The sequence below is a fragment of the Otolemur garnettii genome, unplaced genomic scaffold (assembly GCF_000181295.1).
Source record: "Otolemur garnettii isolate 467f Iridium unplaced genomic scaffold, OtoGar3 scaffold00014, whole genome shotgun sequence".
NCBI lineage: Eukaryota > Metazoa > Chordata > Mammalia > Primates > Galagidae > Otolemur > Otolemur garnettii.
The window spans coordinates 28,151,545-28,156,132 of NW_003852409.1; the positions used below are offsets into that span (position 1 = coordinate 28,151,545).

The following is a 4,588-nucleotide window of genomic DNA, read 5'->3' on the forward strand; positions in this document are numbered from 1 at the left end:
TCAGGAGGCTGAGGCAGGAAGATCTCTTGAACCCAGGACTTTGAAGTTATACTGAGTGATGATCATGCCATTATACTCCAGTCTGAGTGACAGAGCAAGACCGTGGTCTCTAAAAAATATGTATATTTTTTGATTTTTTATTTATTTGTATTATTTTTTTTGAGACAAAGTCTCATTTTGTTGCTGTCAGTAAAGTGCCATGGCATCATAGCTCCCAGCAACCTAAAACTCTTAGGCTCAAGTGGTTCTTTTGCCTCAGCCTCCCAAGTGGCTGGGACTATAGGCCCCCACCACAGTGCCCAGCTATTTTTAGAAACAAGGTCTTGCTCTTGCTCAGGCTGGTATCAAACTCATGAGCTCAGGCAATCTACTTGCCTTGGCCTCCCAGAGTGCTAGGATTACAGGCATGAACCACTGTGCCTGTCCTAAAAAAATACGAAATTGTTTTAGTGTCTTATAATGAAAAATTTAAAAAGTGTCATAGTTATTTTTGAATTTTTTTTCTGCCTGTTTACCCCCTCATTTTTTTTTTTTTTTTAAGACAGAGTCTCACTGTGTCACCCTTGGTAGAGTGCTATGGTATCACAGCTCACAGCAACCCCAAACTCTTGGGCTTAAGTGATTTTCTTGCCTCAGCCTCCCAAGTAGCTGAGACTATAGGCGCCTGCCACAATACCCAACTATTTTTTGTTGTTGTTGTTGTTATTGTTGTTGTTTAGCAGGCCAGGTCAGGTTCAAACCCACCAGCCCTGGTGCATGTGTCAGGCGCCCTAAATGCTGAGCTCTGGGTACCGAGCCTGGCCCCTTCTTTTTTCAGGTATGCTCCTCCTTGCAAGAGTTTTAAGTAACATAATAAGTAATATTATTTTAGAAAGTTTTTGTCAATAAAATAGAAAATAAATTACTATTTTTTCATTTTTATTATTTTATTTTTTGAGACAGTCTGACCTTGTCACCCTTGGCATCATAGCTCACAGCAACATAAAACTCTTGGGCTCAAGTGATTTTCTTGTCTCAACCTCCCAAGTAGCTGGGACAACAGGCACCGGCCACAATGTCTGGCTGTTTTTAGGCTCAGGCTGGTCTTGAACCTGGCAATCCACCTACCTCTGCTTTCCAGAGTACTAGGATTACAGGAGTGAGCCATGGCACCCGACCTATTTTTCATTATTTTTTTATTTTTTTATTTTTTTGAGACAGAGCCTCAAGCTATCCCCCTGGGTAGAGTGCCATGGCATCACGCTCACAGCAACCTCCAACTCCTGGGCTTAAGCGAGTCTCCTGCCTCAGCCTCCCAAGTAGCTGGGACTACAGGCTCCCGCCACAACGCCTGGCCGTTTTTTGGTTGTAGCCATCATTGTTGTTTGGTGGGCCCGGGCTGGGGATTCGAACCCGCCACCTTAGGTGTATGTGGCTGGCGCCTTAGCCGCTTGAGCCACAGGCGCCGAGCCTTCATTATTGTTTTTATTAGAACTCAATCTTTCGTCAATTGAGCTAAGATACCTTTTTTTTTTTTTTTGTGGGACAGTCTTATTTTGTTACCCTCGGTAGAGTGCTAGGGTGTCATAGCTCAGAGCAACCTCAAACTCTTGGGCTCAAGTGATCCTCTTGCCTCATCCTCTCAAGTAGTTGGGACTATAGACACCTGCTCCAATACCCAGCCACTTTTTATAGATGGGGTCTTAGATTTACTCAGGTTGGTCTTGAACCTGTGAGCTCAGGCAATCCACCTGCCTCAGCCTCCCAAAAGTTCTAGGATTATAGGTGTGACGTATTGTGCCCCACCTTAAGCTAATGTTACAAAGTAGAAGTTTAATTTTATTTTGTCTACTTTATTGATTTATTTAAACATTATGTTTAAACAAGCTTTATTTGCTTAGTGAACACCTATTATCTATTAATGATGTATCTACCATATTATAGTGCCTGCTTGATTATGATGAGTTGCTGAGAAACAGTTAGTGAGCATGAATAAGTTTTGTTTTTTTCTTATTTTTTTAAAAACAGAAGTAAGGTTTCACTTTGTCACCCAGTCTGGAATGCAGTGGCATGAATGTAGTTCACTGCAAGATCAAGTGCCTAGGCTCAGTTGATCTCCCACCCAACCCTCCCAGATAGCTGGGTCTGAAAATCTAAAAACATGTGCCACTACGCTTGGCTACCTTTTTTTCTTTGAGACAGAGTCTCATCACTGTTTTCCCAGGCTAGAGTGTCATGGCATTAGCCCAGCTTATAGCAAGTTCAAACTCCTGGGTTCAAGTGATTCTCTTATCTCAGCCTTTCGAATAGCTGGTACTATAGTCACCTGCTACAATGCCTGGCTAATTTTTCTATTTTTAGTAGAGATGGGGTCTTGCTCTTGCTCAGTTGGGCCTCAAACTCTTGACTTCAAGGGATCCTCCTGCCTTGGCTTCTCAGAAGGCTGCAGTCACAGGCATGAGCCATTGTGCCTGGCCCATACCTAGCTAATTTTCAAAAAAATTTTTGTAGAGGCTCGGTGCTGGTAGGTTCGAACCTGGCCTGGGTCTGCTAAACAACAATGACATCTACAACAAAAAGTAGCTAGGCATTGTGGTAGGCACCTGTAGTCCCAACTATTTGGGAGGCTGAGGTAAGAGAATCACTTAAGCCCAAGAGTTTAGAGATTGCTATGAGCTGTGATGCCATGGCACTCTACTGAGGGTGACATAGTGAGATTCTGTTTCAAAAAAAATTTTTTTTGTAGAGTCATTGGTCTTAATAATTTTGCTCAGGCTCCTTAAGTCATCTTCCTACTTTGGCTTTACAAAGTATTTGGATTAGACCAGGTGTGTTGGTTTACACTTGTAATCCTAGCACTCTGGGAGGCCCAGGTGTGTGGATTGCCTGAGCTCCTGAGTTCAAGACCAGCCTGAGCAAGATTGAGACCCTGTCTCTACTAAAAATAGAAAAATTGAAGAAAGAGAATCTCTTGAGCTTAAGAGTTGGAGATTGTTATGAGGTATGATGATGCCATGGCACTCTACCCAGGGCGACAACTTGGGACTCTGTCTCAAAAGCAAAACAAACAAAAAAAGTGTCTGGATTACAGGTATGAACTACCATACCGGCCCAATCTTATGTTTAATATATTATGGAATCATACTATCACTAGAAGTATAACATCATGTTCTTCAAGTCTGTGGCTTTTTTCATCATCAGTTTTCCTAATTGAAATAGAAAAAGTAATGGTTTTCAATATTATGGAATATCTGTATTCTGTTAATGTGAATAAATAAATTATGATTTTTGATAAATCAGAGACTTCCCCCTTCACTGCTGTTAAGTTAGTTTTTTCATTTCTCATCATCCAAAACTGTCATCATTAAATATAGATCTGGTGGAGAGTAAATTTCAAATTTACTCTCAAATTGCCCAGTATTTTTTTTTTTTGGAGACAGAGTCTCACTTTGTCACCCTTGGTAGAGTGCCATGGCGTCATCATACCTTGTAGCAGCCTCCAAATCTTGGCCTCAAGAGATCTTTTTTTCTTGGTTTTTCTAGTTTTAGTAGAGACAGGTGTCTCGATATTGCTCAGAGCAACCTCCAATTCTTGGGCTCAAGCGATCCTTTTGCCTTAGCCTCCCAAGTAGCTGGGACTACAGGTGCCTTCCACATCGCCCGGCTATTTTTTTTTTTTAATAGACAGGGTCTCACTCTTGCTCAGGCTGTCTTGAACTTGTGAGCTCAGGGCAGTCCACCTGCTTCGGCCTCAGAGCACTAGGATTACAGGCATGAGCCACTGTGCCTGGCCCCCAGTATTATTTTTTTGTATAGTCATATGATCTGGTCAGTGCATTTATTTCACATTTCTAAAAAATGTGTCCACTGAGATTGGGAGCAGTGTTTCATGCCTGTAATCCTAGTGCTCTGGGAGTCTGAGGTAGGTACACTGCTTGAGCTCATGAGTTCAAGACCAGTCTGAGCAAAAGCAAGACCCCATCTCTACTAAAAATAGAAAAACTGAGGCAAGAGGCTTGCTTGAGCCCAAGAATTGGAGGTTGCTGTGAGCTACGATGCCACAACATTGATGCCACAGCATTCTACCCAGGGCAACAGCTTGATACTCTGTCTCAAAAAAAAAAAAAAAAAAAGTCCATTGTTCAGAAGGTTGATTTTATTTCATGCTTTTGCAACGTAGGAGAATAGTAGCCATCACTGCCTAAGATTCTTCACCTCCTAATTTTACTGTTCATATTATACAGTAACACTGGTTTTTTTTTTTATTTTTTTGAGACAGAATCTCACTATGTCACCCTCTGTAGAGTACAATGGCATCACAACTGACAGCAACCTCAAACTCTTAGGCTTAAGCAATTCTCTTGCTTCAGCCTCCCATGTAGCTGGGACTACAGGTGCCTGCCACAAGGCCCAGCTATTTTTTGTTGTTGTTATTGTCATCATTTAGCAGGCCCAGCCCAGGTTCAAGCCCACCAGCCCTGGTGCATGTGGCTGGCACTGTAACCACTGTGCTACAGGCACTGAGCCAAGACAGAGTCTTAGCATGTTGTCCTTCATAGAGTGCTATGACATCATAGCTCATAGCAACCTCAAACTTTTTTTTTTTTTT

General features: G+C 42.2%; 1 protein-coding gene across 1 annotated transcript in view; it reads left to right on the top strand.

Annotated features, from left to right (window-relative positions):
- Nucleotides 1-4,588, top strand: part of GAPVD1 (GTPase activating protein and VPS9 domains 1) — a 66,956-nt gene that overhangs the window by 7,269 nt on the left and 55,099 nt on the right. The window lies entirely within an intron of this gene.